Source organism: Ambystoma mexicanum, chromosome 5p (genome assembly GCF_040938575.1).
Source record: "Ambystoma mexicanum isolate Mex_15411 chromosome 5p, UKY_AmexF1_1, whole genome shotgun sequence".
NCBI lineage: Eukaryota > Metazoa > Chordata > Amphibia > Caudata > Ambystomatidae > Ambystoma > Ambystoma mexicanum.
In genome coordinates, this window is record NC_090930.1 from 179,602,684 (window position 1) to 179,626,737 (window position 24,054).

Below are 24,054 nucleotides of genomic sequence, written 5' to 3' on the forward strand. Positions count from 1 at the left end.
TCCATTGCCATCACATTTAAAAGCATTTTGGGCCTGTGTTTCAAACTTCTACCTGTTTCCTCTAAGCTTGCTAGGGGGGAACTGAATTCCGTATTGTACTTGATTGTATTCCTGAAGATTGTGTGTGTTACTTCCATCTCCTTGCATTGCATATAGGGAATATAGGGGATATAGGAGCGGGTGAATTGCCACCAGGGGAAAAGTGAACGTATTATCTCTTGTGAAGCCATATCAAGTTATTTTCTGTACTGCCTTTCATTCATCATTGTATTTCCTTGAACCATATAAAGCATTCTTTCCCACCTTCTTCTTCTGTTCCTATTCATAAGTTACCTCTTGCTGATTACTTCTCATATTCACAAGTGTAATATCCATTATCAATTTATTTATAGAAGTGTGACATATATATATATTGTTTAAATTTTCAAATAAACCTTTTAATTTGCAAAACAAAACTACTTCTTGGCTCAGTGGGGTCAGGGGGATTCTAAGAGGGGGGTGTTATACAAGGGTTGTCATCCAGAGTACTGAACTGGACATAAAAATACATCAATAAGGGTTTTCCTCAGCATCCCAGACTAGGCATTGACTTAGCTGTAGTGTTGACTGAAAATCGCTTACAACCTCCACCTCCCTAATTACACAGTGATTCTCCAGACATAGATCATGTGGGGTAAGCTTCACAGTCATAGCTCCCTCACTGTGGAATGACCTGCCTCCATGCATCCAAGAAGAGCCCTCCTACCTTAACTTTCGAAAACAATTGAAAACGATTTGGTTTAACAAATATTCCTGAATGTTTTCCAATCTGTATTGACTGTATTACTGCATGTACTGTACTTAATCCTAACTAGCGCTGTGATACATCCGGGTATGGGCGCTATCAACACATGAAATAAATAAATAAATACATGGATGTTGTAGCTATTTAATGATCTCTGTTCAATGACTCACAACTCCATGACTAACCTTTCTCTTTCTGTTGGACAGAAATCCCACATTTCAGACGGATTTTGGCTTCAGGAAATCAGTGCTGGGCCTCGCTTGAGTTGAGAGGGAAGTTCAATATCCTTTCACCCTTAGCCATCTCCTTCCATTCCACTGGATGCAGATGACCTTGCCGTCATTTATCAATAAATAAATAAATAGATAAAGAGATAAATAGAGATAAGGGCTTGTGGCTCGTGCATGCTTCTGAGGGTTGTATGTCTCACTTTTGTACAGTTCTGTCACTACTTCTTGTGAGTCTTGTTTGTCATCGCCTGAAGCAGCCGCCCCTCCAGATTTCACCTGCGGAGCCTCACAGAGGCAGAGCTTACCGCTTCTTCTGATAGAAAACATTGCTTTCTGAGTGGCAACCAGTGGAAATGTCTATTTTTTTTAACTAACAACACGAGTGACGCCACACCAGGCAACACCTCGATTTTGTATTGATGTTCTACAAATTTTACAGATCTAGAATACATGCAAACACCTTCCATTCCATTCATGCTGAAATGTTCCAGTCCTTGTTTTTAGTATGCATTCTGGAAAAATGCAAATTTAAACCCAGGACTGGACTAGTGACTCACTGTTTAGGATAGAAGTCCATTGTTAAGCACATTCTTTGTAGGTATCCCTAAAGCTGCAGAAGGTGCAGAAAGGAGCCACATGCTCTAGCCTACACACCAAGGGCTGAGATTGGGGACCACTTTCAGCTGTGACATTTTGGGTGTATTTTCTCTAAATGGGGTGGGGATGGAAGAGGATCGAAAGGGGATGCGTATACAGCAGCGCAGAGCCCATAAATGTCAATTTACCCCATGTATTTTGAAAACCTAAGGTACAAAGACACCCTAATGTCTTTTACACCTATTGAATTTCATGCTATGGCGTCCATTAATGTCCCCAGCTGTCAAAACATCAACATTGTAAGATGGTCTTCTAGCATGAAGCCGCTACTTCAAGTTGATAGCAGGTGAAACGTATTAGACAGGATGAAAACTTCTTGTGGGTCACAGCAGAAAGACTGCAGCAGGCAAATAACTCAAGCTATCCTGTGTTTGCTCTCTCACTGGATAACATTATTATCTTCAGTTCAACCATCTATTTGCAGTCTTGTTCTTACGTTCTTAGAATCCGAACTGTAAGATAATAGACACATAGGTTAGTATAATATAATCTTATATAATAAAATATAAAATAATCAGATAGTTGTGATTTAATCACTTCCCTGCTCATAACTCAAACACTGCTCTCTGTCTGAGATCAACATCTCCCAAGGCCAGTTCCTCCCCAAGGCCAATCTCTAATCACGCCCTGCCCTTATTCCTCTCATAAGCAAGTGCATCCCGGTTATGAAGACAATCATTACCCCCAGTCCCATCCAAGCCTTGTTGGGACTTGATATTGATATTTTATTTGTATCGCGCTCATGCACACGTGTTTCAGAGTGCAACGAGGCAAGGGAGGGGAACACAGGAGGACAAAACAACGATATTACTAGGCCCAGTGACATTGAGAACGTGCAAGTGCAGGGGAGAGAGGGGGGCAGAGTGCAAGGGAGAGGGGAGAAGTGGAAAATGCTGAGAAAGGTATAACACAAGGGTGGCAAGTGTGGGGTTTCAGGTGCAGACAAGGGGTGTCTGATAAGTGGGGGTAAGAGGGCTGTAGGGTTACAGATACAGACCCAAGTGCAAGGGATCAGACTGGGAAGCAGACAGATCAGCAGAGGAGAGAAAACGCGAAGGCAGAAGCAATGAGGAAAGTCTTAAGGTGCTTCCGGAACCGGAGATCGTTCTCAAGTTTCAGAGTGGCATGGAGGCTGTTACAGAGGGAGGCTCCAGCAGAGGAAAGAGATCTACCCCCAACTCGATGCTTGGAGAAGCAACTGGTTCTGAGGGAGCTGGAGGTGGAGAACCGAAGCGCTCGAGTGGGAAGGTATTTACAGAGGGAGAGTTGAATGTATTTAGGACCCAGGCCCCAGAAAGCCCTGAGGAAAATGTAGAACCCTTGCAGTCACTGGGAGGCAATGAAGAGATTTCAGGGCTGGAGAGATACAATCCCAGGGCTTTAGGCCAAGGACAAGTCTTGCAGTCCTGTTCTGGATGTGTAACAGAGTGCCATGTGTCGAGGGTGTGACAGCCTGGCTTTTCATTTGTATTAAATAATACAATGTTGAAGGTACATCTGTTTCTAAAATTGTACTCTACTAACCAGAACCCTTTCTCATAAAGCGCCATGCCAAAGGCATAGCACATACATCTGCTTTTGCTGCAAGAGTCTCCTGGCAACTGCAGCACCTGCTTTTCAGTGACACAGGGCAGGTTCAAAGGACAAATTTGCATTCCTGACAACTGCTGTGACCAAACAGCACTGCAGCTAGAGGTGACCGTTTTACTTCTTTGCTTCTGATTCAAAATCTAATAATTTTTGTCTTATCAGTTTGGTGGCAGGTTAATATTTATGAATTAGCCATACCTGGTTGTGGTATAGTGACAGATAAAAGCACACAGTTATTAAAGCCGCACCAATTTGATGTTATACAGGTGTCCACTCTGCAAGCCCAGACCAGCAAGGGGAGGGAATTGTGTTTCCATGGCTAGCCTTGCTGTCTCCAATGCATCAAGGAGACAATAAACAGAATGCTGCGTTCTTGATTTTATGGTAGGATATCTAACACCTCCCCCTAGGCCACAGAGCTTTCACCATGAGATCTCCTCCGGAAGCTGCAACAAAGGAGCACAAACAAAATAAAGGCCTCACATCTGTGTGTTGCACACCAAAGGACCTTTAGAGCCTATGGGCTTGGTAATGGGGAAAAGCTAGAATAGCCAGAGAGAGAAAAGTGGATCTGAGAAGCATTCCACCATCTTGTTTATCTGAGGGCTCTCTTTTCTTCCTGTCTCCTCAGTTTCCTGTAGAGACAGGCACTCTGGGCATGATACAAGAAGGCAAGAGTAACTCATTACAGTGACAGGATCAAGGCCGGCCCCTTTGCCAGTTGCTTTGGAACCAGGCTCCTCACTAGAGGAGAAGGGTCATCTCTAGGTGTCAGAAAAGCTCCTTCGAGTGGGAGTGTAGGGCTACTCATTGCCACCTCAATTTGAATATCAGCTGCCTGCCTGCTGCTGAACCCCTTTGACGTGTTACTTCTTTCAAGCACTGCATTAAAGGAGCTCCACTCGCCCCGACCCACGACCACTGACCCAAACCATTGGAAGCCATTGTGTCCTGTACCGACGTGGACCAGTGGTAACTGGTAATTATATCACAAACCGAGTCATTAGCTCTGCTGAGACTGATGGACCCTTGTAATGGCATTGTTTTGAGCGCTGCATCGACGCACACAGAGCATTCTGTCGAAGCCGATTTGATACTGACTTGCTTTCTGGAGAAGCGCGACTCACTGCATCTTGAAACCAGTTCAACCACAAGGATAGCATAGAGAAGCCCATTTCCACACTGTCAAACACCCAAGATCAAGCTCCTGTTAAGAGGTCCAGCCCTCACGTACGCTTTTGGGACCCCCGAGATTTGTAAGCTGCATTTTGCACATTTTCTTGAAAAGACAATCCTTTATAGTGTCATTGTTGAAATTGATTACCTGATCACCCCGGCTATTTTTCCACAAGCCAAGGTTTTGACATGTGTTTGTAGTTAGTTATTTGCATTTTTGATTTTTTTTAAAGGATCTTGATGGGGCATTCTTCAATTGTGGAGTCTTTCTACTATTGCTAGTGTGATAACTTCACAGCCCTCCTAAGAGTATAACCTGCACTCAGCCCAGGTTGCCACAAAAGGCAAAGGAGGTATATCTGTCAGGCTGCGTCTGTTTTACATTTATAATTGTTATCATCACTGGGTTAGTAGTAGAGTAGGTTGTTCAGCCACTCCTGCAGAGCAGTAGTGATTTCACACAAGCCTACACTGGATGTGAGGTCTATCCTGGTCCTTTTAAGCCTCATCTCTACAAGGCTCATCCCTGCTATGAGGCTTGAGGACTTTCCCCACTTTAAGCCCTTCTTTGCAGTGAAGACCATCCTCACTCTGTAACTCAACCCCACTAGCTGCCAAAGGCCCATCCAAAGCCCACGGCCTCACAAAACTCGGGATATAACCAGGGAACTATAGACAATTCTGGTTCATATGTGACTCCCCATTGAAAATGTGTATATAGTTTCAATGTGTTGTGTTTTGGTGCTATAAATAATGACATACCCCTAACAGTTAATTAAAAGGATATTGAAAGTCACCTTTGAGTTCTGTACATGTAGCGGTCTGCACCATAGGAGTAAAGGGGTCAAAGATAGAATAGGCCTGTAGGAAAGCTGGAATTGCGAGATATGAATGGTCACCGAAAGAATGCTTGTTGGGCACGTACCCTAGAAACATCAAATATAAACATGTGGTCAAGTTTAGGGAAATGGCGTGTACATTAGCTAAAAGAACCATCGCATTGGCTTGGAAATCAGCTGAGGGCCCACAATATGTGCGCTGAGACCGAGAATTTGGACGTTGGGCAGATGCGGAAACCACAGTGTAGATGGAGGGGGTTTGCAGGTTGGAGGCAGATGGAAGTGTCAGTTTTGCAGCATGGAAAACATTGGTGTGGGACATGTTTCAACCGTCAGATGACAAGCCCCCATGAACACTGTCTGGCTCCCACTTATGACTTTTAAATAACCGTAGATGCCACTAAATTGAGAGTAATCTGAATGTCACACTATACTGCTGATATTGTCCGCCACTGACGCCTAGCACACACACGGAACAAATGAGCAATATGAGGCCCGGCAAGTGAAGAAAGTTGTTAATTTGCTATTCTGTTTATTTTCTCAATACTGAAACGCTATTATAAATGCATGGATACATTTAATAGTTATACGTCTTCAAAGTGTAAACAATTTATTTATACAAACACCAATAAAAACATGTTAAAATGAAAACAAGAGTACCGGGGTGAGTAGTGGCTAAACCACCTCTCAGCCCTTATACTGCTACAAAACAAGAGTGATCCCAATCATAAAGGTGAAACAGGCACAGGTAAGAGATATGCTTCCTTCACCTATTATGAAAAGTGGCCCGATGTCCGGCTATACTCAACAGGGGTGTGAATGTGAGATAGCAGCAACACAAACAACAATAGTACAACAGAGCCAAGCAAATAAAGGAAGGTCCAATCAAGGTTCTAAAAACAATATATACTTTGAATAAACAAACCAATATTCAAAGAAAACTGTGCTAGAAAACACTAACAAACCCCACCCCTGTAAAGAAAGGCAGAGAAATGCAGAATGTAATGATGCAAAGACTCTGGATACTTAGCTGGGAGGAAATGACAATACATCACTAAAAGGTCGGTAGAAAGGATATGTCCTTTGGGAGATAGGTGGACAATTGGATTTACCCAGTCTTTAGGGTCCCAACAAATGGACCAATGGGTCTGGGTCATTCTAAAAGTTCTTGGTGGTTTAATGGCATCCAAACAGGCTTCTTATCGATCTTTGAGTGGGTCGAACCAGGTACAGATGCAACACATTATAATGGTCGAGGCAGGGAGGAGCTGTTCAGGAGGATTTGAATTGAAGCGTGTTGCAGTTCGATCCAGGGCTCAAAGGGTGCGAGTCAAAGAGGACACCAGGGTCGGTTCCGGTTTGAGCCATGAAGATGCTAGTGTTTCGAGGCACTGTTTGAAACGTGTGGTTTGAAGAATTCTCGAGTGGCAAGCTTCTTGTTTGAACTCGGGCAATTGACGCACTTAGCTGGTGCAGCATGAGAGCAAATCTGTTGGTGGAATGACAGCTGCAATTCAAAGAGGATCAAGGAAGTGCAAAAGGCAGCACCATTGGTCCTGTTGGTATGAATGTATTTGAACGCCGTGGGCAATAAATCAAGGCCGTTCAAAGTGCTAGAAAAGGCAGGGGACCAGCTGCTTGGCTTCTTCAGTTGCTGTTAGTCCCAGTTCATGGGTGCAGGGACACAATGAGTCCCTGTTCTTATTATCCCAGCATGCTATTTAACACATTCAGGAGGTCTTCACCTCCAGTGAGGTTGTGCGTACCAGTGTAGTTGGCAGAGAGGCAGGTCTTGCTTCAGCAGCAGTTCACCTCCACTATTCCCATGGGGTGGGTAAGGAACAGTGCCTTATTCTGCCTTGGAGTGCCTGTTTTGACCTCTGGCAGAGGTATTTGGAAAGGACTTCTCTCTGAACAGGGCCATGATGAATTCTTCCTTAAGTTGTGGGAGTATCAAAAGTGAATTCACAAAAGAGGTGGATACCCCTTCCTTATAAAGGCGAAAGTCCACATGGGATTGTGTAAAAGCAATCCTGCTTTCAGAGCCCCAATCCCTGTTGAGATAACAAGTGACTTGTGCCTTATTGCATCATATGCAAAGCGTTTTGTTGTGTGGGAATTGTGGCGGAACGGAATTAAAGAAAGGCCAATATATAATGGAGGAATCCTTCCTGCCTTTGGTTCTGCTATGCCTGCTTGTCTGTCCAAGGTCCCTTCTACAGCCATGCACCTCAAAGCCTTTTGCTAAGCAACCCCCTTGTTTAAAGATGGTCATTTAGTTTGGGGTGCGTTCTTTTAAACCTGTCTCCCAAGGGAGCTCACAAAAGATCAAAAGAGAGGCATAGTATTTCAGTCTGTGGTCCTGCTGGTTGTGCAGGAGGAGGCTGTCTGACTACAATACACACAACCCTTCCACAGCTAACCTGTGCTCACAACAGTGTTGACATGTATATTTGATACAAATCATATGCCGCTTTAAAATGTGAACTACCAATCCCCATACACAAATAGGTACCGTTTATACATCAAGATTCCTGTTAGCAGTGGGGTCGTTCATCATTATTATGATGGTTTTGGAACAGACCTGAAGACTTAAATATATCTTCTGTACTGAATTGACCTGGCTGTCACGGCAGCTGTCAAAGGGGCACCTGTAACGTTTCCACTTGCTTTGTGCCACTGGAGATGCTACAGATCAGGAGACTGATGCAAGTGTTGCTATGCTTTGAGGCATGAAGGCATGAAGAATAGGCATAAGGAAAGGGTGTCTGGTTGAGATGGAGCTAACTGCATAATTTTATATTTCATAAAAATCAAAACAGTCAGGACTCTTACACTCATGCCGGATTGCAATTCCTCACAAGGGCACAGAACACCTTGGTGAATGTTAATATCCTTATAATGTATAGGTGGGGCTATATTATCCGCCAAATATATAAAAGCTAAACATGTGTGTGCCAATCTGTTCAAAGCACAGGCTTTTATCAGTTGTTAGCAGAGTGGTTACACTGAAAGCATTGAAAGTAGAACGAGATTCAAAGGTATGTTGAAAGCAATAGGCATGGCATGGGATGAGATTGGTTTGAGGGGCATGTCTTGCAGACATTGGAACAGCCCACTTCCCTTGTCAATATTTCCCCGCCAGGTCGCTTTCATGAACAGCGGCCTGTCGGGTACCAGCGCATTAGTTTACTGTGCATAGAGGAAGTGGGTTGATCTTGACGGTGACGTCGACTGAGAGATAAGGAGGGGTTTGGAGAAGGTGCACGGGTATGTGTATGTGTGTGGGATGCTTGTGTGTGTGTGTGTGTATGAATGTTAAGAACGAGAGGGCGGGTTGTCGGGTTGAGAGTGGCAGGGGTGTCCCTCGCTGAACATATGACTGGAACTGGGGGTGTAGGAGAGAGGGGTGGGACCGGGTGGGGGTTGCATGGGTGTCCACCGCATTGGAAAAGGCCAGGGAAGGGGGCGCTCAAAGGGAATGATGTTTCCCTGCAGCCCTGAAACCGGGCTAAGGGAACTGGGCTTTGGTGAAATCTGCTCGCAGGGAAACATCATAGATCCGAGACGTTTAGTTCAATATATAGTCTAAGAATATTCTTCATAAATGATATATCCGCAAGACAGACCACAAATGGTGATCTATAGGGTGGTGCAGGGGAGGCCTGAGGGCTAGTGGAAGAGCACTTCCAGACATAGGGCCAGTCTTTCCAGCTCACATGATTCCATTCACAGATACCCATGTGCCTTATGTATACAGCTGCAGAAAATAACATTGAACAAGTGTGGCCAAAAGTGTTAACAGAAGTATCACTGAACCTATTTCTGCCTGGGCTCATTTAGGTTTGATTTTTTGCATCCTTTGAGGGGAATGCCTGAAGGCCTTCAAACACCTCTTTCAGATTTGTCACAAGCCATAGACCGGGTTATTCAAAATTTAAATTATGTCTTACACATTAACTCAAATGATAATAAAAGCACACGGTTTTAATATATGTGATTATGTTTTTTAGCATTAAGACTGATTGAGTATTCTAAAACTGAATACTTGAGTACTTAAATAACTATATTTTTTATTTCTGAAGTTATGTTTTAAGTGTGAGCAAATCATGTTCTTTTTCGCACGCAATATGTCAATGCAACTTACTGTTGATAGTTTGTGTCATATAATTTAATCTTTTTTGGTTAGTCACCTTTTCAGGAATAGGCTATCACCTTCAAATCCTTGGAATAGAAGTTATCAGCCCAACTTTCCAATCACAACATAATACTGTGCACAGGGATAACGTAGCGAGGGTAATGGCAACCAGCAGTACCTTTTCAATTACGCATACTGTTTGGAGTACGGGACTGCTTCAGCCTGCCCACTTGCTCAGTGAGACCTCTGATGCCAGTGCCTAGACTTTTATGTTACTACCCGCTCATAAGACGGCAACAGCTGGAAGAGTGTGACCACATGGGCATATCACAGTGCCCGCAAAAGGGTATTAGCGTAATTGACCTAATGACATTTGACCTAAAACATTTGATCGGCATTTTTTTACCTGTTTTCGGTCAAATTTAATTAAATATTTATATGGGGTGGGTAATGGTATAGATCAGGTTGAGGTCAAGTGGGGTGATTCTGGGGGATCCCCCCCCCACATTTCAGACCGAAAAAAAGGTCAAATAAATTCTATCAAATGTGATTAGGTCAAATGCTTTAGGTCAAATAGACCCAAACCCAGTTTAAATGCCCATACACAAAACATGGTGCAAATTGTTCATAATGTGCGTTGCAGGCTTCATTGGAATGTCATCTTATTTACTGACATTATTGACACCAGTTTCTTTCTTTTTACTCCATATTCAGCATTTTACTCCTAACTCAGTAAATACTGAAAATGGGGCCAACACTCCTGTAGTAATTTGTGGTGTATGTGGGTGTGTTCTTTGGTGATTCTTGAAGGGGAAATGGATGGTGGGCAATGGTGTAACACAAAATGTGGGTGTCCCTCTCCGAGCCATGCTAAGGGCCCCGACCCCAACTCGGCAAAAAATCACGGGTCGCGCCACACTCTGGGCCACCCTAGATTACTATGCTTGCACAATACACACAAATGTTCCTCTGCAGGGGTACGCCGCACACTGTACTAGGAAAAAGATATAAATATGTGTTTTAATACATCATACAGCACACATTCTGAGAAAAATTGGCTAAAAGGCCAGGGCATTTGCAATTCTTTTGTAGGGTAACACCAATCTAAAAATCCAATACATGCAAGTCACCAACAGTGCCCAGGAATATTAATGATTTAATTAATATAATGCCTTTCTCTTAAAAATGCCATGCCCCAATGAAAACATGTCCAAATGGCTGCACAATGTAGACCAGTCTAGACACGTAATAACATAATACAGTAAAGCAGGGGACAGGACACATTTAGACATACATAGACTGGTTGCACCAAAATGCCAGTCAAAGCAATAACACTTATCATGGTTATTCTATAACAGATGCCCAGAAAAATATACAATGCTGCAGTGTGACAAGGCTAGACTGGCAGCACACAAATGCCAGCCTAGCTAGGTAATTACACTTAGCAGGACTGCTTTATCAGAGATGCCCATTTAAATACAAGTCAAGTCAAACTAAGAAATTACTGGACTGGCTGCACCAAAGTGCCTCTCTAGTCACTAATGCCACTCAGCAAGCCTTCTTAACCTGGACATGGATGGCCATTACAATTTATTGCACAATCCACATCCCACCCCATCCCAACCCACACCCCACCACACATCCCCTCTCCCTCCCACCCCCTGCACCAAGCTCCAAAATCAGCTTCTCTGCCCAAAATTACATCCATGTACCTTTTCCTTGTCCCAGTGCTTACGTATGAGGCCCCTTGCTTAATAGGTAAGTACTGGGATGGGGAAGAGTGGGACTAGGTGTCATGAATATTACAGGGAACTAAGCCAGGAATTACCTCCATGTCCCTCTACCTCCTCCTAGCACTTGTGTATGAGTCCAAGTGCCTCGTACACAAGTAATGGGATGAGCAAGAATAGGGCTATGAGTAATGAAGATTAACACTAAGTAACCAACGGATTAAACTCAAGTGGTAGTGCAACACCATTGAGCTGGCTGGACTTCAGCCCCCCCTAGACATTTTGGGCTATGTTGACTCGACCGGGCTGACCTACAGAGCCGATGCCGGACAGAGAAGGACAAGAAGTTAGATGCCCCACACAAATAAGTTTGCCCCTCCCTGACCACCGGTGAAATTAGCACCTCTCCCAACATTTGAAGGGTTAGCACCCCTCTAAATGTAGGTTTTGTTGTGCCCCTGAACACAAGCACCCACACCATTGAAGATACACACACGTACACCCAGCCACCCAAACATTTAAGTGTTTACCCTTTCACCATACAGGTACACCCGGACAGCCACCCATACAGTTAAGTGTGCACCCTTTCACCATTCAGGTACACCCAGGCAGCCACTCATACATTTAAGTGTGCACCCTTTCACCAAACACTCACACATGAATACACCTATACATTTAAGTGTGCACCCGCTCACCATACACTCACACAGTCAGCCACCAATACATTTAGGTGTGCACCCTTTCATCAATCAGCTCCATGAGGCAGCCACCCATACATTTAAGTGTGCACCCTTTCATCAGTCAGGCTCCATGAGGCAGCCACCCGTACATTTAAGTGTGCACCCTTTCACCATACACTCACACAGGCAGACACCTATACATTTAAGTGTGCACCCTTTCACCCTACACTCACACACGCACACATCATGGGGTTGAGGGGAGCCCTTTTACTTCAAAAAGAAATGTTTTCTTTTTGACGTCACTCCGACTTTATAATTAAATTATTTCAGTTAAGGACAGAACCATAATGGAAATAATGTATTTATGAAGGCAGAGCGAATTAAAAAATAAACAATTTCTTTTTGAAGTCATAGAGCTCCCTCACCCCATGACATGCAGGCCTCCAGCCTAGAGGCTTCCATGTCATGGGGTGGGGTGATCCCTCCCACTTCAAAACGAAATAGTTTCTTTTTGTAGTCACCCTGCCTTCAATGAAGACAGAGTGACTAAAAAAAAAGAACAAGATTTTTTGTATATCATTTTTTAGTTCAATGGTGCCCCTCCTCCCAGGACATGTGGGGACAGCAGAGTGTGTGGGGGCCCCCGCTACGCCAGTGATGGTGGGTGTACTTAAATGTACACATTGTGATTGCCTGCTGAGAGAATAGCAGAGACATTGGCCACAGGCCACATGTAGTAGTATTTGTGCTGTGTTAGACCCCTGTAGAGGGGCCCTCCCATTATTCTCTACAATATAAGAAGGGATACAGATGATATTGGTTACATTATACCATCTGCTTACATAGAATACATAATCTCATCACTTGGACAACAGAGCTAGCCTGGATGATAGACAGATCGTAGGGGGTCAAGCAGCAGAGTTACCAGTTGGGTTTAATAGAATACACATGCTCAGACTATGGACATATCACCCAGGTTTTGCATATCCTACCGGCACAGGCCCAGATGCATAGTGTAGGTAGTGATAATAAAGTCACACAAATCCATCAATTCAGATTATGAAAGGTTTCCATGTGAGTCACAAAATAACCACCCTCGCAGCAATCGTATGACCTGTAAAACCAAGTAAATGAAATCATAATCATTGTAACATGTGTTTACAAATTGTTTGCAAATCAGTGTTGCCCGTGATGCATAGATTCTGTACCATAAGATCATATTTACGCTAATTTGGAGTGTAGCAGAAATGTGTTGGAAAAAGAAAGGCAAAAAGCCAATGGAAAATGAATCTGCAATCCATCCAAGTGGAACCCAAGATCCACCAATCTCACCATACACCGCGGACAGAAAAGCACTGTAACCCTGTTGGGCAGTTGTGGTGAATCCTGCCAAGTCATCACTGATTACCCAGTGATGATCTCTTCCCACATGGCCAGGGGACAGCAGCCACTACCTGATCCTGACCCTGCAGGTGGTATTATGAGGGAGGATCATGTGGGAGATGATGACTATCGGGAGGAACGGATGACTCCACTAGAAGAGACATGGTATTCTCCCCCTCTTCTGAAACTCTAACTTATAAAATGCTGATTGCATACTTTCAATCTGAACAATATATCATTACATATAATGCTCACTTAACATCTCTGTTTTTCTGAAAGAGTCAATTTAACAAAGAACCAAAACAATACAGCACTGGTAAAGCACAATAATCCTATGGACTCCAACTCACATAAATCCTCAAGTTCTCAGATCAGGAAAAAGGAGTTAATGTGATTTAACAGAAACATCAAGCTAAACCTGCAGACTAGTTGTTGTGATGGAAATCATCTGTGTGGGACATTTACAAATGGTGTGCCTCTTCAAGCCAAAAGTGAAGGTGGACAATAGAGCTGCAGAGCAGGTGAAGCGGGAAGCGGAACTGAAGGCAGACACTCGAGAGCAGACTGTGCTGAAGGAGGCAGGCGCTTCTCACCAGAAAGTTGAGAGACAGGCAGAAACACAACGAGTACTGCAGGAGGACCGCTGGGGAGCCGGCAGCAGCAGAGAGGCTGTCGGGGATGTGATCACAATGCAGAGCAGCAGTTCAACTAGCAGATGAATGAGAAGCCGACGGGAGGGATGGAAAAGGGAGCAGAGCGTGAAACACTTTCCCAAATTGAGGACTAACAACAAATTTAACAAACAAAACTTGAACAAGTCTCCATATATGAAATGTCAGTGTGGGGGAAGTTGGAACAAGTAATAGCTGGAGCCAATAAAGTATAAACAGTGAAGGAGTACAACTGTGTGAAAGAGAACTGAAAGATAAAGAAAAGGTCATACTTATTTATTATTTAATGTGTTTTAGTAAATAAAACTTTACACATTTAGTCAATATATATAATACAAAAGTAATTCTAAAATTTGGTACACAATGTCATTTCATCAACTCATTTGAATTACAATATAGAAATACAGATAACGGCTAAAATCATACAATCAAACATTCCCAACCACAGCCCAAATAAACTATCAAGGGCTATCCTTAAACTGCCGGCGATTAGTTTAACCTTTTCATGGTATTTATGTATTACGCTATTACACTATATCCGCTAACTGCAGTCTTTTTCTCTGCGTATTATAGCAAAGATGCCAAAAGTCAGCAGTTTTAATTGTATCTGGGTAGTGAACATATTCACCTAGTTGTTTTAGGAATCTACTGCTCATTAACGGACACTCGGTCAGCATATGTTTTTGAGACTCCAGGGCTCACGGATTTTTGCAAATCCAACATGATCTCTCAGCTTTTGGTATCTTCAGTATTCGACCTGTTACTAACAGCACAGGTAGCCGGTTCAAGCATAAAAAAAGGATGAAGCGGGGCAGGTGCTTAGATGGACATATGACCAGGTAGCGTTGTGGCTCCAAATACGTGTAGAACATTTCAGAGACAAAACCATAACTGTTTAAGGTGGACAATGAGAGACATTTTACGCCCAGTCCCATAACGCAATTTTCCTGCACACGTCTTTTTTAAATTTGTGTAATTCTAGATGCCAATCAGGCAACCATCCCACCTTGGTGAACACTTTAACAATACTAGATTCATAAACTAGTCTGGCTTTGCCAAAGTGGGTAGCACAATCCCCCGTTTAAACAGCAAGTGAGATTCAGTACTGATCTTAGTCTGAAGATATATCAATGACTGATTTTTTAGTACCATCGACTCTAAGGATGACAGCCCAAGTTCAACTTTGATGATGGCCATATGTACGCATGAGGGCAACCGCAACATTTTCAAAATGTGCGCTCAATGTGATGTAACCAATCAACATTCACATAGTCAAACTTTGCAATCCATAGATGATAGTCGTCTCGCTCCATCCAAAGTAAATCCCCCTGTTCCCAATACAAACTGGTACATCATGGACATCATACGGGCTGCATTCCTTATGCGTGCAGTTGTGGAAGCTTCATAGTCCCTTCTAGGTTCCAATTCAACACCCAGGTATTTATACTCTAACACATATGATATGATATGGCATTTATAACGCGCCTATACACAAGTGTTTCAAGGCGTGACATAATCAATTGGTGCATTGCTGAATAACTATTGTGGGCGCTGTACTTTCTTAGAAGTTAATAGTATTAGCTTAATGTTTGTTCTCCTAATAATTAGCAAGCTCTCTTCGGCATACTACCAAAGTGCTTCTGATGCCCGTTTTAGCTCAGCAAATGTATGGTCTAATATAACTAGAACATCAGAAAAGATTATAAGAATACCTGGTGAAAAAAGTGCATCAGGCAGTGAGCCATTGGGGAAAGATACCTGGTAGGACAGTATTCCAGGGGATCCACAAACCCCAGGTGTGAAGGGAAGGATCCCCAGGAGACGATTGTTTTGTTGGATTTGCATACTTAGTTTTTGCACACTTTTTGATTAATCTAAAGCAGAGACATTTACATAGCACTTTTTTTGTTCATTTTTAGTTTGAGGGTATGATACGTTTTGGACACAGGACAGTTTGCCTAATTTTAACGATGAGACACTGACTGATCTTTAGTTTTGATTTCCTAGGCAGAGAAACCTCTTTAGGATAGGGACAGAAATGTCTTTATCCAAGCCGTTTTATTTTAATAAAATGTCTAATGTTGAAAACATTACAACTTGGTGTCCAACTCTCATTTTTGACCCCGCACACAGCCCATATTGTCAAGGATGTGTATCAGCAAATAATGAGGCAATCCATCTAAACCCCAATAAATAATTCCAGAATGTGCCACCATAACAGATATGATGGTCATCGGTACAAAGGAACAAAACATGACAAATTGCTGCACCATTTGAGGGCTATAGTGGATGCAACCCTAGTAATTGTTGCCTGTCACTTCAGTGCAAGGACATAGCCAAGACACCCAGTGGGAGAGGGGGTCTTTGAAGCAGAGGATGCATCAGAGTTTGACCCAGCTCCAGGGGACCAAGTAGAACCACAAGCCAGGTGAGTGGGAACAAATCAATTGGTCCTACCTCATGTCACACACATCCGTCTTGGACCCTGATGCGCAGCCTAGAAAATGTAAACATGTGAAGAGAGGGTCCGAATACTGCCCTCCTTCATCCCCATGAACATGACGTCCCAAAGAGTCAAGAAGGCAAGAAGTCGCTCACTATTCGGACAGCCCCCATGAGCACCAGTGACTGACACGCATGCTTACACAGTTCTGTAGCCAGAGGACAGATACATATACATACCCATATACATACCGTCAAAAGCTGTTTTTATTTTTCTCATTAGCCAAATGCAGAAATGCTGAATGCAAGGAAATGAAGAGATGCAGAGCAAGCTTGCAGATGCTTATGGCAACTAACCCTATGGAACTACAGGATCATGAGGAGCCTGGCAGGACCAAATATAACTAACCTATAGGAAACATAGCACGACATAGGTGTGCAGAAATCATAGTATAAGTATAACAAAGATCACATAAGGCCTCAAACTACGGGATGAGAGATGAGAGAAAAGCAGACCCAGGCTGCACAGAGCAGGAAGGCCAATGCTCAGAGCTACGGTCAGAGACAAGCAACACATTCCTGACCTAAAACGACAGCCATCTGCAGACAAACAGAATTAATCCTCATAATTGCAGACCAAAAGAGCTCGATTTCATGGTCCTCAACCAAGTGATGCAGCTAAGCTAGACAATGGGTATTCACCCGCGGTGAGAAGACAAACAGTTCTCAGCACCACAGATGTGAAGTGAAACTTGAACAAGTCAACAACGTTGCAACATGGAGACCATTGTCACACGTAAAAGTGGCATTGCTAACAGACACATTGGGTACACATAGTCATTCTCACCACCTTGAAGAGGTGCACAGAGAGCTGATAACCGAGCTGGGTCCCAGGCCTGGGGAGACCAGTTCCAGCAAATCAGGGAGCAGAAATCCAGGGGTGGATGGCAGGGGCAAGCGCCAATGGTAATACTGCGACCCTGCAACAATGTAAAAGACATTTTCGCAAGCAAGCCACCTGACATGGAAGAATCAATTAAGTAAGATTTATAAGGGCAATCTATAGTGTATACCATTCCGAGCACCCAACAAAAATGTGTGGTAGGTTTTTCGGGGAGGGCCTAGTTTGTGACACCATTTACTATCAAACAGGGTTGTCACAGGTTTGGAAATTGTTGAATATCCTGTATGATGCCTGTCGGTTTTTGTAAAAAACAACAGTTCTAACTTGCCCTTGGCTGAGTTCTCCGTTTGTTCTGGGGCAGAGCTGTTGGGCCCTTGGGAGCTGAACGGGTGAGCTTGCAGTAACCCCCAGCCCTCTGGCATACCAGACCTCACCAACAAGGTGGTAGCAGAGGGATGGTTTACTATGTCCGTTTGGCATAAAGCTGCCTCTTCCGCTGCAGCGCCTGGAGGGCTGAGGGGTAACTCGCAGACAATTAGACTGGCAGGGAAGTGCACCCCTGCAAAAAGGCAGTCGGAAGCCAGCTTTGAAATATCCTGTCCACGGTCTGTGAGGAGTCCATCAGACCAGAAGGGTGGCGTGGCAGCTTTGGGAGAGCTGGTAGGCGAATAGTGTCAGTGGATCACGGGGTGCAAGTATTGACTTAGCCACACAGCAACTAATGGGAGGGGGAAAGTAAAAGGCAGTGCGAGGGTGGTAATGAGTATTGTTGAGTATATTTGAAGCATTGTTGAGTATTGTCTAGTAGTGTTGAGTATTGTGAAGTTTAGTAGGGAAAGGAGCAGAGGTAGATGTCATTTCTGTGGTTAGGGCACATTTGGTCTTAAGGGAAAAGGTTCTGGTGAATAACCTATACTATTAACTTAAGGGCACGGATGACCGACATGTGAATAGTGGATTCCCTGTGGATTGGGCATTTTAGCTCGAGTCATGGATGATGGTATCCCTGTATAAGGTTTAGCAAAGGGAGCTGGCATAGATTGGAAGGTGTTTTTCTGGTTAAGTCTCGCAGAGGCATTTTATTGGCAAGGCGGCTCTGGAGATGCAGATTGGACATGAAAAATATTGGTATCCCCTGTTCGGAGGCAGGAAAATAGCTGTGGGTTCATGTTGGGGTTGTGTAAAATGTTTTAGTAATGGGACATTAGAATTGTGAGCATTGTAACTGATCTTTAGCACTGATTTGTGCAGTGAAGTGGTGATGTCACCCATTAGGTCTGTGCATAGGACTCGGAGAGCACAGGGTTTTACAGAGGTTGGTGTTGAGAAACTTAAAATATACAGAGGAGAATGTTCAGTGGCGGTGCACGGATGGCGCATGCGCAAGATTGATGGGTGTGCCTGTGGAGGTGTAGAGTTGCAGAAGGGCGGTGCACGTAGCACACCTGACAGGTTCCTAGGGGCCAGAGAGGATTGAAAAGAATTGTTAAGAACTGGCATTTGAGATATTCATAAATCTAAATTGAAAATATTCATTGTGCTTGTTTAATAATGGAGTGTCGAAAGCCTTGACTTGAGTTCAAGTAAGTATAAAAGCAATGTATTAAGGGAAGTGCGGGGGGACACGCCACTACAGCACTTGTGTAACACCCATCCATGCTATAAGGGTAAGATTTGTAAATATAGCGTGGAATGGATGAAAAACACAGAGGGTAAATTGACGAAGCCATGGCCACAATGCGGAAGTTTCTCAAAAATGCACAGCAACCACTACAGACACACATACAAGACACCTATAAGGGGAAGGAGTTTGCCAATAGTATGGCGATATTTGATCTCTGGTGAATGTTCAAGGAGGATGAGGGGGAAGTAGCGAGGTGTCAATGGATGCTGAGCCAACAGGAAACACTGGACCAGCGTCCCCGCCCTCCGCTCCCCCAGCTTCTCCTGCAAGTGAGAAATAAGTGGATACAGAAGACGAGCAGAGGTATATCCTATTCGGGAGCTAAAGGCAGTGGAGAGGTACACAAACCCAAAATTCCATCCTCCACCATACACCAAGGAGGAGGGGCAGAAAGGGGCTGGACAGACAGACAGTCAGAAGGGAGCATACAGTGAGACACAGACTAGCTCCAAGGAGTGGCTAGAGGGAATAGCCTTGAAAAAATGGGTAGGAGGGCAGATACTTCTGAAATTAGATGGGAAGACAATTGGAGAAGCAGCGGGGCCGATGAAAGAAATGAAAGGTCATAAGGGGAGCAGCAAAGCATGAGACTGGGCAGAGACAATGGAAGAAGTAAAATAAAGGAGAAGGAAGTAGACGAGAGACGAGAGAGGGCACATAGAGACAAGAAAAGGAAGGAAGCAAAAGAGCGGGAGCATTGAGAGGGGAGGAAGAGGGAGCACGAAGAGATAGAAAGGCAAAGGGAAGAAGATGAGAAGGCAAAGCAAGTTTTAGTAAAGAAGGAGCGGAGAAGATGGGAAATAGAGCGACTCGTAATAGAGCAAAAATGAAGGGAGGAGATGGAGTGCACAATAAGAGACATAAGAACAAAGTGGGCAATGAGCATGGGAGACAACAAAATGGGAGGTAGGCGAACAGAGCCAGACAGCACTACCACACAAGACAGCACTGCCACTCCATCGGACAGGACAGAAATGTGGTCCTGCGGGGAAAGGGGTAGTGTGAATCTGATCAAGTTTGGATGGAATCCCAGTGAAGACATGACCTCTGGGAGGCTGAGCTTCGCAGATGATTTCTACAGTGATATGGACACCGACTCAGATGGGGATGCAGAGGGCGAGGGAAGAGGTGACCCAAGCATCGGTCGACGGAGAAAAGCTCATATCGATGCATGACATGGGAAGTAGGAAAGGGCACAGGCAGATTTAGGAATGACAAGGACAATCGATCACCGCAGTCCAGAGATGCATTGCACAGTCTGGAGGATCTGAGCTCATACGTGCAGAAGCTTAGTGATTTTCCAGGGAGAAAGAAGGGGACATGTACTGAAATGAAAGATGCTGACAGACCTGACAGACAGATCAGGCTGACACGAGGAGTGAATGGCGAGATCGGGTTCACCCAGTTGGCCCTACTGGAGAAGGGAGGGGGGCGACCTCAATACATACCATGGAAGCACATAGATAAGGAAAACTTGAGGTGTAGGCTAACCTTGTTAACCGCGGGTGTGGGGAAATGTATATGTGAAATGGAAAGGATGACAGCGGGACAGAAGATATCAGTGGGAGACACCAAGGGGCTACTGATGACAATCCTCAGCGAAGCCGCTGATGATGTAGATGATGTATGTTAATGTTAATGTTAAAAGATATTTATACCGCATACTATCACCACCGTAGTGCTCCCCTGGCGCGCTGACAGATCTGAAAAAAAGGGGGAAAGTCAAGGGTGCATTATTAGGATAAAGTTTGGAGAGAAAGCAAGGGAGCTGTGATGTGCTGTTGGCAGCTTCAGTTCAGTTAACACTGTTTGCTGAGTTTTTTGGTGTGGTGACAATTCAGAATCTGTTGTGTGCTGTTGTGTGGGGTTCTGTGTGGTATGTTTGTTGTTGCAGTGTGGTGAAGTGCATGCAGGTTGCTGTGGTTTAAGAGATATGGTTGTGTTTGGTTAGGGTTTGAGAGGTGTGCGAAGAGGGGTGAGGTTGTAGTAGGGTTGGTTATTAGCATTGTTGCATGGAGAAGATGCACATTCATTTGTGTGTCTTTTCAGAGTTAGCCAAAGATGTCTTCCTAACAGTGATCTAGTTTCATCATGACAAGGTTGTCTCTCATCTCTCTGTCGATATGTTGCATTAGTTAATCTGTACAATTATATCTTTGTCCCAACTCAGGCCAGCCCCTACATCCCAGTCTGTGGTTAATGCAAACTGGTCTCCGCTGAACTATCTGCTTGCAATGTCTGCCCATATCCATCTCTGTGTCTGTGTGTGACGCTGTACAGCTCAGTCCGTACCAGGATGTCTGGATTGTCGCATAAGTGAATCACCCTACCTATGTCTCAGATGATTGTTGTGTTTGACGGGGTAATTGTTAGGAAGCCAGTACACATTCAGGAAGGCTGCTAGGGTATTGTGTATGTCGAGCTAGTGCATTCAGTCTTCTACTTGCTAGCTTGGGTGTGGGTTTATTAGTGTGGTTATAGTGGTGTCATTTAGGTGGCAGGTTAGCTTATATGGAGAGGTTGGTTTGACGATGGTTGTCTTGTTTGCGTGGATGCACAGTTGCGTTGGGTTGGGGTTTACGTAAGGTTCATGTAGTCATGTCTGTCAAGGGGATGTTTGGTAGTGTGGGATGTTTCAACCCACTGGTCCAGGCCCTGCAACATTACTGTGCACTGCTGGCAGCAGAAACCTCAGAAATGGCCACTGGAAAGCATGCTGCTCGCTAAAAATCACCTACAATTGCACAGTAAAAATCGGAAAAATAGGCTGCCATCCACTTTGCCTATGTCAGTGAACACAGGAGAGAGATCACTGCCAAAACCCACTATTGGGCTACCCACAAGTAGCCTGAAACCACTTGAAAAAACAATGCTGATTGCCAAAAGAATCACAGAGCTGTTGAAAATCGTTTTCTTGGTTGTCAAATTTACAAAAATCATGGCTCATAAACCACCCAAAAGATCCAACCTCCTTGTTGGGTGTTCCACATCATGCTACTTCAAAAACCCATACAATTACAATGTCAGCAAGAATCATATGTTATCAGAACAAACTCCACTTTTAACGATGCTTGATGGAAAGAAATCTGTCAAAATGTGTCAGTACCGTTACTCGCCTCCGACAGATGCTGGCGATCTCTAAATCTGACAGGAGAAACTTGTGTTTTCAAAGTTAAATGTGTCAAAGAAGGGATTTCCATCAAATGCATATAGAGTGCCACACATTGATTTCATGTTGAAAAAGACTGGAATTAAAGATATGTTTGCTTATTTTAAATTTATAAATATAATGTGTTCACAAGGAACTATGTCACAATTGACCAGAAGGCAACCTAATTCAGCTAAAATTTCTGAGAGGCTTTCTTCCTCTGAGAACCTCTCACCTTGTTCATTTCCTCCAAAAGGAGAGGATTTCACATTGGCATGTTAATCAGAAGGGGAGGAGATTTTCTCTGCTGCCCGGATAAAGAAACAATGGGTTCCTTGAACTGAATAGAACATGCTAATTCGGGTGTGACTGACAACAACAGCTCTGGCAGGAAGACAAGCCATGTGACCCTCTGACTCAGCCCAGCATTGGAGGAGGCCAGACTAGAAATGTGGATTAAAGTGAAGTAAATATATGTTTTAGAAAAATGCTTATAGCAAATTATACTGAACTGACAAAAATATGAAACTGATCGGTTGTTAAAATGAAAAATTTGCTTACAGTTTATAACTTATCTGGAATCTGTGCGATGTTCTGAGACTGATCCTGGAAATTATTCATATTCCAGTCATTGTGTTTATGTTAGGAACATGAAAAATTACAGGAATATGCCCAGATGGGATGTGTATGCATGTATAAAATTTGGTGCAGAACTAACATTGAGAAACCCATCAAAAGTGTGAAAAAGTTGTCATTTATGAACTGAAGCTCACAGGAAGATGAGAGTTGGACAGCAGTGTACCTTAAGCAATCTGTCATGTAATTATGTATTATTAACAAGTTGTGCATCTTGTGTCATGCATGCTGGACGCTACGCTCGTAGAACAGCTAGACCGTTCTATTCCAAATGGAGGTTATTCGATACGTTACCGGGAAAACGATGTTTGCACTTTTCACGTCGCTAACTTCACGTGACTTTTGCTTCGTCACGTGAACTACGGTATTACGTATTTAAGCAGCGTAGAAACTTCACTCGCTGCTTCTGATCGAATCTATTGGCGTTGTGTAGCTGAACCTCTGATCTGCATCCTGGCATATTTCTACAGCTACTTTTGGACCTTCTATAGCGTGTGTTCCGCCGCACGCTGATTCCTGGAGCTATTCCTTCGCGTGATAATTCACACGCGTTCTCTGTCTTCAAGCGTGGCTGGTCCGGACTGCGGGAATCCCGCCCGCGTGTACATCCACACCTACACTCTGTCTTCATACGCGGCTGGCCCGGACCGCGTAAATCCTGTCCGCATGTAAATCCACACGCACTCTCTGTCTTCAAGCGTGGCTGGCCCAGACTGCGTGAATCCTGCCCGCGTGTAATCCCACACGTGCACGTTGTCTTTAAACGTGGCTGTTCCGGACTGCGGGAACACCGCCCGCGTGTAATTCCACACGCGCACTCTGTCTTCAAGCGCGCCTGGCCCAGACTGCGTAAATCCTGCCCGCGTGTAAAATCCACACGCGCACTCTGTCTTCAAGTGCGGCTGGCCAAGACCGCGTAAATCCTGCCCGCGTGTAAAATCCACACGCGCACGTTGTCTTCACACGCGGCTGGCCCAGACTGCGTGAATCCTGCCCGCGTGTAATCCACACGCACACGTTAATTTCTTCGCGGCTGTTTATAACCGCGTATACTTTGTTTTTTCCTTAAAAAGAGCGCTATTTCTAACTCCTGCATCTGTGAGATTAACAGAAGGATTGATCCCTATATATAGACATTACTTTCCGTGGGAAGGAAGCTTTTCAAGGATTATTGGAAGGTGACATTGAACTGAACTTTTGGACGCTATCCTGTGGTGAATTCAACCCGTATCTAGCGTGAGCCTCGTTCCGTTCGGGATAAGGCTCCCTTACTAATTTTCCCTTCCTTGTCGTTTGTTCTACATTCATTTTCATCAAGAGACTTCTGGATTCTTCTACCCTAAACTAAAGGTCAGTGTGAAC

At 44.1% G+C, this 24,054-nt stretch overlaps 1 long non-coding RNA gene across 3 annotated transcripts in view; it reads right to left on the minus strand.

Moving 5' to 3' along the window:
- Nucleotides 1-1,137: 1,137 nt before the first annotated feature.
- Nucleotides 1,138-24,054, minus strand: part of LOC138480833 (uncharacterized) — a 135,403-nt gene continuing 112,486 nt past the window's right edge. For 2 of the 3 annotated variants that reach the window (XR_011274140.1, XR_011274138.1), the window contains one exon: nucleotides 13,801-13,876. This is a non-coding gene — a long non-coding RNA (uncharacterized lncRNA). Of the gene's footprint in view, nucleotides 2,124-13,800; nucleotides 13,877-24,054 lie in introns of those variants that run through there. The other variant, XR_011274139.1, reaches the window with a different exon arrangement.